This window comes from Xyrauchen texanus, chromosome 28 (assembly GCF_025860055.1).
Source record: "Xyrauchen texanus isolate HMW12.3.18 chromosome 28, RBS_HiC_50CHRs, whole genome shotgun sequence".
NCBI classification, from domain to species: Eukaryota; Metazoa; Chordata; class Actinopteri; order Cypriniformes; family Catostomidae; genus Xyrauchen; species Xyrauchen texanus.
The window spans coordinates 35,860,609-35,872,329 of NC_068303.1; the positions used below are offsets into that span (position 1 = coordinate 35,860,609).

Consider the following 11,721-nt stretch of genomic DNA (forward strand, 5'->3'; position numbering starts at 1 on the left):
ATACACATAAGCACACACACACACAAACACACACACACACACACACACACACACACACACAAAACATGTATATGTACCCACCCTAAAAGACATTTCCTTGAATGCCGCTACTCTCCCCATCTCTGTCCACCACTCTTGAAATGAGGGAGCTCCAGCTGACTTCCATCCCCTTAGAACAATCTGTCTTCCGATCATAACACTGGTTAAGACCCAAAATGTTGAACCAAATTTTCAAAAGATTTCAACATTCGACTCATATAGGTCAACGAGTGTATTAACCTCCCTCACAATCCACTCAAACCAGCATAAAGGGGACTTATTAATACATAATTTTTGTTTAGCATATGCTCCAGGCAACATTTAAATAAGTGTTCAAATTAAACACTCTGGACATTTTTGTCCATATCTAGTGCAATTGCGAGATAACAGGGTGTAATTTAACTTCTCCGATTAGTATGATAGAAAGGCTTTGCAATGGTGAAATAGGGGCAACAACTTCCTGTTCAATACAAAACCAGGGAGGGGCTCTCTCAGGTGGAAGCGACCAATGAGCAAAATGTCTGAGACCGAATGCATAATAATAAAACAAAATCTTGGGTAGGCCTAGCCCACATTTGTCAATCGGTCTATGCAACTTACTGAAATGTAATCTGGGACATTTACCATTCCAAATTAAGGTAAATGTCCCAGATTCGCTATGCTATCAAATTGCTTTAAATAAGAGATGGGGACATCTATAGGGAGAGACTGTAGCAGGTAGTTATATTTTGGAATGCAATCCATTCGTTTGTACCGCCACTACCGGGTGTCTATAAAATAACTTCATCCAACCAATAAAAGTATTCCCGAACCCGTACATTTCCAAAATCTTAAAAAGATAATCCCATTCTACCATATCACACACATCAAGTGAGATAGCAGTGACCGGAGTCTGATCATTTGCCACTGAACAAATGATATTGATGAAACTACGGCCCCGAATAAAATCCACCTGATCTATATGTATAAGAGATGTCATAATTTTACTTAACCCTCCTGTGTCTGAATGTTGAAGAGGACCCTGATAATGAGGCATCCTCCTCTGATGAGAATGAGACTCTTAGTGTAGACCCTCCTGTTGTCTCTCAACCTCCAGCAGGCACATTACCTTCCAAAAATGGAAAGTTATTATGGTCCCTCTCCCCACTTGGACAAGTTCCAAGCGGCGTGACTGCCACTTTGGATGCCACATGCCCCAGGAGACTCTGAAAATATTTCAGTGGGACAGACATTTGCTGCCTGGATAAGTTCAGGCAGTTCAGCATGACTGTACACGCTCGTTCATGAGGCCCGCTATCATTGACACGAGTCTAACTACATGCCGAGAAAAGAGATGATCTGAACCTGGAAGAGCTTGCTCTTTTCACAGTTGACCCGAAGCCCTAAACGGCTGAGGTGCGTGAGCACCAGGTCCCTGTGGGCACACAGTAACTCTCGAGAGTGTGCTAGAATCAACCAGTCGTCGATGTAGTTCAGTGTGCGGATGCCCACTTCCCTTAATGGGGCAAGGGCTGCCTCTGCGATCTTCATGAAGATGTGAGGGTACAGGAACAAGCCGAAAGGGAGGACCCTGTACTGATACGCCCGGCCATCGAACGTGAACCGTAGGAAGGGTCTGTGTCGAGGCAAAATCGAGGCGAGGAAGAATGCGCCCTTCAGGTCTACCACCGTGAACCAATCTTGATGCTGGATGCACATAAAAACGGGTATCTGTGGAAGGCCCGGTTCAGAACTCGCAGGTCCAAGATTGGCCGCAACCTACCGCCCTTCTTGTGAACAATGAAATAAGGGCTGTAAAACCCCTGTCTCATCTCAGCTGGAGGGACAGGCTCTATCGCGTCCTTCTGAAGGAGGACCGCAATCTCTGCCTGGAGGACGGCTGCGCTCTCGTCCTTCACTTACGTGAAGAGAATGCCACCGAACCAGGGTGGACACCTGGCGAAATGGATTGCATAACCGAGTCAGATGGTTTTGGCCAACCTCGCAGCGGGGGACAGCGGAACTCTGACCCGAGGCGGCCATGCTGAGGGGACCCTAAAAGAACTCACCTTGCTCCACGCATCTGGCTTAAGGTGGTCCGGCGACTGAGGAGGAGGGCTTCTCAAATTCAACTAGCCAATTTCTCATTGCCCTTTTCTCAAAGATCTGAAGGTGAATCGGGCTCCCAAGAGTGACCCCTAGTGTCACTACATCGACACAACATCAAGTGAGTGACAGAAGGGGATTTGTTATGTGCAGATGAAACCTCATATCGAGAGAAGACGGTGCCTTCCAAGAGCATCAACAGCTGCTGCAACTGTTGTGAAGGACATCCAAATGGAGACACACACCCCAGTGGTTTAAACTGCATGAAGGAAACGTGGCAGGTGCCAGGTCTGTCCCAACAGAAATTATTGCAAAACCAGCAACACTTATGTGAAATTCAAGAAATACGTCTGCAAGGAGCACACCCACACTCTCTGCACATCATGTGCACAGTAGTGCAGACAAAAGGCTGCACTGTACCTTCTGGTGGGCTGTAGGAAAAATAATATGCTGTTAATATTCTGTCTATGCTGTTCGTATTCTTTCAACCTCATTTTGGTGACTACGTAACTTGTGTTTTTTACTATCTCATACATACATGTTTTATTTAAATGGCTATTTAGGTAGTCAACAAAGAAACAAAGCATCTGACACATGGGTAAAAATCATATTCTGGATGTTTAAATTGCTGGGGTCAAAAGGACCCCAAGGATAAAAGATGTTAGTAAATTTGAGGATAACAGGAGGGTTAATTGGTTATCCAAAAATGTTGACAACATTTTAAATTCTTGTTGGATCTGGGACTTTGATGGTAACTTTTGCACTCGCTTGGATCTTTGTCCTGGTTAATAATCAGACTGATCCGGTCTTACGTCATGGTTGGCGGAAGCTTTCTATTCTTTAAAGATTCCATATAAACTTCTAGCAAAAGCGGAGCGAATTCTGAATCATAAGATCTAAAAAACTCAGCGGCAAAGCCATCTGGCCACGGAGCCTTGTCTGTAGGCAAGGCCTTAATTACCTCGCCAAGCTCCTCCCAAGGTTATCTCAGAATCAAGAGAATATTTTTGCTCAGCCGTCAGTTTAGGAAGTTCTAATGGTTCCACAAAGTTTCTAATATCCTCATCAGTAGACGAAGACGTGGGACTTTAGATAATCAAGAAACAATTCTTTAAAAGCATTATTACTATCAATTGCTGAGGTAAATATTTCACCACCAGCAGATTTCACTGAGGGAATGGTAGAAAAAGACTCTCTCGGTTTTATATATCTAGCCATACGTTTTCCTGCCTAGTCCCATGACAAATGTATGATTCTCTTGCCCTGATATGCCAAAACTCCACCTTCCGTGACAAAATAGTAAAATCTGTATTTCAATCAGGGCAATTCTCTGAGGCCATCAGATGGCATCTGGCATTTCAGCTCTGCCTCAGCACTTTTAACATTCCCTTCCGACTGCACGATTTCTATAGATTTTGATTTTTTGGTGAATGAGGCAGGACGTTTCATCAGTCAGCCTGGATGCCGAGTTGTGTTCACACAAGTTTTTGCATTGATAGAATAAGCGCTTTTGCCAGTTTAGTGACATCAAATCTTTTGAAGAGTTTCATTTGAGGCATGTAGCAGAAACTGAAGTGGATATCCACAAGCAGAGCTGCATTTTCTCTTTTGGTTATGTCGGTGAAATTCTCTATAATAAGGTTTTTGTAATATACTTAGACTCTCTACATATTTTATGCTCTTCTCCCATGCAATTGCTCACAGACATTCATGCGTCATTATATAAATACCCCCCCATGTCAGTCTTTTAAACTTTTTTATGAATTTAAATTTTTTTATGATATTGTGCGACTGAATGTAATTCCTACTACTTTTACTACAGCCAATGACATCACTGGACATCGTGTCCATCTAATATCATGTTTACACACTCTACTGATTGGTTACGTTTAGATAAGGGGTTTGGGTAAGGGCATAATATTAATAAGTATGTTCTTACCGCCTCGTGCGCAGTTCTTGTGCTTACTCTGCATTACACATCAGGGAATTTGCAATTCCAACATCAAGAACATATGAAATAGCCAACTCATAAATTATGTTCGAATTGTCATGAGATCGGATTGGGTGAATCACAACATTCCAAAATGTGATTTGAAGCAAAAAAGTATTTGAAAATCTGATAAAAAGACAACGGTACAACACTGTGTACTGCAGTCTTTCATGAGGGCATGAACTTCAATCCCATGAAGCGGTGTAAATGATGTCATTGAATAAAAAACTATGTAAATATATAAAACTATACATTTTAGGTTGTTGATTATAATTATATAAACAATATATTTGAAATTTATTGCAAAACATTCAGATATGAACAAATAGATAAGTAATTTAGGGGGTAGGGACACTGACTCGATTACGTCATTTAATTAAGCATTAATGTCCAGTGTTTTAAAAATAAAAATAAAAGTTATTTTTTATGAACTTTAAAATGAATGATAATGTCTTTGAAGTCCATCCTGGATTAACTGCAAAAGACTACATAGATCCATTGTCCTTTGTTATTTTGCCGATGAAAGATTTTGTTGGCAATTCAATAATAGTCAATGTATTACATTTCAAGAGTGTAGTCCATCAATTGACAGAGGTGATGCAGGCAGAGCTATATGATGAGGTGCATCGCAGTTCAACCTGCTGGTCATTTCGGTGAGGTTTGGTGGGATCATCCTAAATCCAAGGTCCAGGGTCTAAATATAAATATCATTCATTTATTTTTTATTTTAATGAGCTAAATACAATTATGTTTTCTATGATACCACACTACTATGACTTGAAGACACTACTAAAGCTTCTTTGAAATGTGTGTAGTGAAAAGCTCTATACAAATAAAAATGACTTGACTTAACCCAGCTTTTGGGGGGAATTAAATAACAGGTAGGCTACATTGGTATGGAGCCAGAAATACGACAAAACAATTTGCTCCCGAGAGGTTAGCAAAGCAACCGACTTGGATCTGATGTGGATTCCGATCACAGAATGAAGCAGAATAACATTTATTATTGAGTAACATGTGATGCAAATACCAGAGAACGCTTAGACAAATGTCTCATGTGCTGAGAATGTGCTAACGTGCTAACCATAAAAATATAAATCATATAAGTTTAAGAACCACTTCATGGTCAGAATGGCGACCTTTTGAATCACGCTAGAGCCAGAGAATTATTGCACCTCGACCTGTAACTGTCCAAAATGCTCCGTTCGACTTTTCTGAGACCCTCTACTCTTCCCTGTGGAACATGGATGCTTGATCTCTGACCCACTTTCTGTAGATCTGAATTTCTGTGGTTTGAATTTTAGAATATTGAATTTGTAGTTCTGAATTTGTTCTTCATCTTGAAAACTTCAAGCTGTATTTTTTAAAACGGAATATTTACAGTGTAATAATTCAGAACCAAATATTTGCTGTTTGAAAATACATATTTATAAAATTGTGCCATAAAAAAAACATTTCAATTTGGTTATGAAATGTCCAGGATTGGAGTTTAAAAAAATTCTAATTTAAATCTAACGTAATATTAAATTTGGTAAACTCACACTTATAATTCAAATTCAAAAGTCTATAATTTAAATGTACACATTTACAATTCAAAGTGTTTTGTCGTATTTCTGGCTCCATACATTGGCCTTTTTCAAGAGCAGCAGAATTTAAATTACATCCACTTTATCAGAAACAAAGCTGCCTTGGATCTCATGAGTGGCTGATCCAATATGAAACTTGAGAACTGTCCAATTTGACAGCACTTATTTCACTGTTCCCCTGACTGCAGCCACCTACTTTCATCTACATTCAAGGTGAGGCATCTGGCATCTCAAACGAGCCTAATGACAAACCTTTACATTTTGGGTTTACTGGCCCTTTAACTAAACAAATCTGCTGAATCATTATGCCTGTCAAAAGTGGGTGGAGCCAATTAAACTTGCTGCCCTTTAAAAAGGCACAGCAGAGCCACATCAGGTATTCTGAGAAACTCAGGGTTTTATTGCAATGGGGCTGGTGGATTTAAGTTGTATTGGCTTTCTGCTACTTATTGCAGTTGGCTTGTCTGTGGAGCAGTGGTCAGGATTTCAACAAGGCCAGGATCCACAAAATTTCCAGCAGCAACTACCACCAGTTCTAGCCCCCGAGCAAACTGTTCAATATCAACAAGCATCAGCTAATTTTAGGCCTGTAAGACCTGCATTGAGTCCTGCTGGGTTGGATCCTAGGAAGGTTCTTCAGGAGTCTGGGAATACTCAGTCAAAGCAGCTAATGCAAGGCCCAGTGGTGCCTTTGAGCTGGCACTATCCTGTGATGCCAGAAGAACCCCAAAAGCCAGATGCACCATTTGAGCTGCGGATACCTGCCCCTGCCCAGAGTGTTGCAGCACATTGTGGGGAGAGTTTTGTGCATGTGGAGGTTAAGAAGGATTTCTTTGGGACTGGCCAGCTGGTAAATCCTTCATTCCTCAGTTTAGGAGGCTGTGGTGCTGTAGGTGAGGATCCAGATGCTCAAGTGTTTATCTTTGAGAATGAACTCCAGGCATGTGGCAGCTCTCTGATGGTAAGTGACTACTTAAGGTCCAGTTTAGTCATTTGCGGTGAAGCTACGGTACAGTCTGTCAAGTAACACTTTTTGACTTTTATTGCAATAAGATGACAGACCGTGAGCTTGTGTATACCTTTACCATCCTCTACACCCCTGAGCCTTTTGTTGGAACTCCTGTCATAAGAGCTGATGCTGCTGCTGTTGGAATTGAATGCCATTATTCAAGGTAAATCAAGTTTTCTGTGTTGAAGCAGCTTCAAACCAGATTACATGGCTTTTTTTTTTTACTCTTTAGGCTGCAAAATGTAAGCAGTAATATCTTGATGCCATCCTGGGTTCCTTTTGCTGCTACAAAGGTTTCAGAGGACGGTCTTGTCAAGTCAAGTGGTTTTTATTGTCGTTTCAACCATATACAGTTAGTACAGTACACAGCAAACCGAGACAACGTTCCTCCAGGACCATGGTGCTACATAAAAACAACAAAGGACCAACATAGGACCACATGAGACTACACAACGAAATAAAATACCTATATAAACTACCTATATAAAGTGCACGTGCAAACATGTGCAAAAAGTACGGGACAGTACAACAAATTACTGACAATGAACAGGACAATAGACAGTGCAGCGCCGACCAGTACTCAGTAGTGCAAAAAGATGACAGTTTCTAAAAATGTAAACATAACATACTATGAGATAATGTTCTATGCACATAGCAGTTATTGAGGTAGCAGACAGTTATAAAGTGACAGTTATTAAAGTGCAACTCAGGACACGTGTGTGTCAAACCAGTCTCTGAGTATTGAGAAGTCTGATGGCTTGGGGAAGAAGCTGTTACACAGTCTGGCCGTGAGGGCCCGAATGCTTCGGTACCTCTTGCCAGACGGGAGGAGGGTAAAGAGTTTGTGTGAGGGGTGTGTGGGGTCGTCCACAATGCTGGTTGCTTTGTGGATACAGTGTTTTTTGTAAATGTCTTTGATGGAGGGAAGAGAGACCCCAATGATCTTCTCAGCTGTCCTCACTATCCTCTGCAGGGCTTTGCGGTCCGAAACGGTGCAAGTCCCAAACCAGGCAGTGATGCAGCTGCTCAGGATGCTCTCAATAGTCCCTCTATAGAATGTAGTGAGGATGGGGGTTGGGAGATGTGCTTTCCTCAGCCTTCGAAGAAAGTAGAGACGCTGCTGGGCTTTCTTGGTGATAGAGCTGGTGTTGAGGGACCAGGTGAGGTTCTCCGCCAGGTGAACACCAAGAAATTGGGTGCTCTTGACGATCTCCACAGAGGAGCCGTCAATGTTCAGCGGAGTGTGTTCACCTTGTGCTCTCCTAAAGTCAACAACCATCTCTTTTGTTTTGTCGACATTCAGGGACAGGTTGTTGGCTCTACACCAGTTCGTCAGCCGCTGCACCTCCTCTCTGTATGCTGACTCGTTGTTCTTGCTGATGAGACCCACCACGGTCGTGTCATCGGCGAACTTGATGATGTGATTCGAGCTGTGCATTGCTGCACAGTCGTGAGTCAGCAGAGTGAACAGCAGTGGACTGAGCACACAGCCCTGGGGGCCCCAGTGCTCAGTGTGGTGGTGGTGGAGATGCTGTTCCCGATCCGGACTGACTGAGGTCTCCCAGTCAGGAAGTCCAGGATCCAGTTGCAGAGGGAGGTGTCCAGGCCCAGCAGGTTCAGCTTTCCAATCAGGTGCTGGGGAATGATTGTGTTGAATGCTGAGCTGAAATCTATGAACAGCATTCGAACGTATGAGTCCTTATTGTCTAGGTGGGTGAGGGCCAGATGGAGGGTTGTGGTGATGGCATCGTCCGTTGAACGGTTTGAACGATACGCAAACTGCAGTGGATCTAGTGAGGGGGCAGCTGGGTCTTAATCTGCCTCATGACGAGCCTCTCGAAGCACTTCATGATGATGGGTGTAAGTCGCGACGGGACGGTAGTCGTTGAGGCAGGACACTGAAGACTTCTTTGGCATGGGGATGATGGTGGTGGCCTTGAAGCACGTTGGAACAACGGCGCTGCTCAGAGAGATGTTGAAGATGTCGGTAAGAACATCTGCTAGCTGGTCTGCACATCCTCTGAGCACTCTGCCAGGAATGTTGTCTGGTCCAGCAGCCTTCCGTGGGTTGACTCTACGTAGAGTTTTCCTCACATCTGCCGTGGTAAGACAGAGCACCTGGTCATTGGGAGGAGGGGTGGACTTCCTCGCCATCACGTCGTTCTGCACTTCAAACCGAGCGTAGAAGTCGTTCAGCGCATCTGGAAGGGAGGCATCTTTGTCACAGGCAACTGATGTTGCCCTGTAGTTGGTGATGGCCTGGATGCCCTGCCACATGCGCCGCGTGTCACCGCTGTCCTGGAAGTGACTGTGGATTCTCTGGGCGTGTGCGCTTTGCCTCTCTGATTGCCCGTGACAGTTTGGCCCTAGCTGTTCTTAGGGCTGCCTTATCGCCTGCTCTGAAGGCGGAGTCTCGGACCTCAGCAGCGTGCGCACCTCCGCAGTCATCCACGGCTTCTGGTTGGAGCGTGTGGTGATGGTCTTGGAGAAAGTGACATCATCAATGCACTTGCTGATGTAGCTGGTCACTGATGCTGTGTATTCCTCCAAGTTGGTAGAATCGCCATATGTTGCAGCCTCCCTGAACATGTGCCAGTCAGTACACTCAAAACAGTCTTGAAGAGCAGAGATGGCTCCTGCTGGCCAGGTTTTCACCTGCTTCTGAAGCGGTTTTGTGCGTCTGACGAGCGGTCTGTATGCTGGAATTAACATAACAGAGATGTGGTCTGAGTAGCCGAGGTGGGGCGGGCCTCCGCCGGTATGCGCCTGGGATGTTTGTGTAAACAAGATCAAGCGCGTTAGCCCCTCTCGTTGCAAAGTCCACATACTGATGGAATTTAGGGAGCACTGTCTTGAGATTTGCATGGTTGAAATCTCCGCGACAATAAACAGTCCGTCGGGGTGAGCGTTCTGCAGTTCAGCTCATAGCCCCATACAGTTCACAGAGCGCTTCCTTAGCGTTAGCGCTGGGGAATGTAAACTCGGTTATGCAAACAGTGGTGAATTCCGTGGTAGATAAAAAGGTCTGCATCTAACAGTCACAAGCTCCAACAGCGATGAACAGTAACTAGAGACTAACATAGAGTTCTTGCACCATTCCGTGTTGATGTAAACACACAAGCCACCACCGCGAGTCTTACCGCAGAGAGCTGTATTTCTGTCGGCACGAAACGAGGCGAGCCCGTCTAGCTGAATGGCGGCATCCGAACTCTGTCGCTGAGCCACGTCTCCGTGAAAACAAAGACGCAGCAGTCTCTAAACTCACGCTGCGTAGCCTGCTGGAGTCGGATATAGTCCAGTTTATTGTCCAGGAGCAAACATTTGAGAGCAGGATAGACGGGAGAGCCGGCCGGCTAGGGTTTGTTTTAGCCTAGCATGGACCCCTGCCCTCTTTCGCGCTTCCGCTTTCGCACACCGCTTACGACGTCCTCTCCCGGCCACCGGCATCAGGCGACGCCGAGGGCTGGAGGCCTGGTCTCCGCAGCAAGCCGAGTACGGCGTAGCGCCTCCTGCAGGTCATCATGCAGCTTGGTTTTTGCATGATTCTTATATTTGAGTAGTGTCTGGCGATGGTAGACACGAACACTGGTTGCTCCGATGTCCATGTGTTGCAAAAGTCGGGCTTTTTTAACAAAAATAGCACCGTTGTGGATCCGGAGTGGCCGCTGCGTGCTACCGCGCCGCCATCTTGGATTGATCCTCCAGGGAGATTGTCTTCTCCCTGAAGCTAATGACTGGTAATGAAGGCATTTGGAATCTTTAGATCTGGACCTGAAATTGGGTCACCAACGTGGCTTTTTATTGCAGGTGACTGGATGTTTGAGCGGCCATCCAATCCGTATTTCCTGGGTCAGTTTATTAACATTGAAGCCTCTGTGAAGCAGTACAACCATGTTCCTTTGCGTGTCTTTGTGGATGACTGTGTGGCTACTACGGTCCCTGACGTAAACTCCATTCCCAAGATATTCCTTTGAGAACCATGGGTTAGTATGAACTCCTGCCATCCACCCGTGTTCTGACTTGGCCTAACTTTGAGTTCCTTTACTTCAGGTGCCTGGTTGACGCAAAGCTTACAGGCTCTCCTTCCAGTTTCATTCACCGGGTTCAGGGTGAAAAGCTGCAGTTCCTTCTGGAGGCTTTCAGATTCCAGCAATCCAATAATGGCTCTGTATGTAATCAGCCTTAAAGTTTGTAGGTGAACATTTGTTTCATTGATCATGTTTCCTTCCCCTTTGTCTGATTACATCCTTTTTTGTGTAGGTCTTCATTACATGTGCTCTAAAAGCAGTCATGGCTTCCAGCCCCATAAGCCCAGAGCGCAAGGCTTGCTCCTTTGCCAATGGGTATGTCCAGCCAAATTACTTGCCCATTCTGAATGAAAGTGATGGGCCATTTAATAAAAATTCTCTCTGCTTTCTACAGATGGACATCTGATGGCAAAGGTGTGTGTGTGCTGTGACTCAACATGTGGCTACAGCAGGAAAGGAAGAGCGCTCTCTGATTTGGGTAATTATTAATTTTTTTTCCCTTTGAAAATCTCCGTGGTCACTACCCTTTAAACCTTTAAATTTGTTGGGGGGGTTTAATTTTTTTTTTCTCTTTCAGGCCTCGTTTCATAAGGGAAGGCAACCATTGGCCCTATTATAATCTCTGACTGACATGTGGCTTAAAGTTGCTAATAAATCCTAAAGTCAATATTGTTTTTTTATTTTCCCTTACCCTCTTTGTGGTTTAAATTGTCCACTAAAGTGATTTGCAACGGTGTACTTAAAATGCAGGTTGTCTGAGAGCTGTTCAGAGAAGCTAGAAGCATCAAGGGCTGTTGGGTGCTCTATTGTAACTCCTCATTTGAGTATGATTCTTACAGGCTCTTGACTTTAACACTAATTTTTAAATTAGTTTTCAGTGTGTTTATACATGACTCCAGGTGTGAAACCTGTAGATTACAGTTTGGCACAAACCATGATTCTATTAGATCCAAAGCACTTAACTTCAAGTTTGACTTGTTTACA

The 11,721-nt window shown here is 44.2% G+C and overlaps 1 pseudogene; it reads left to right on the forward strand.

Moving 5' to 3' along the window:
- Window positions 1-6,106: 6,106 nt before the first annotated feature.
- Window positions 6,107-11,143, forward strand: LOC127621720 (zona pellucida sperm-binding protein 3-like; annotated as a pseudogene).
- The last annotated feature ends 578 nt before the right edge of the window (window positions 11,144-11,721 follow it).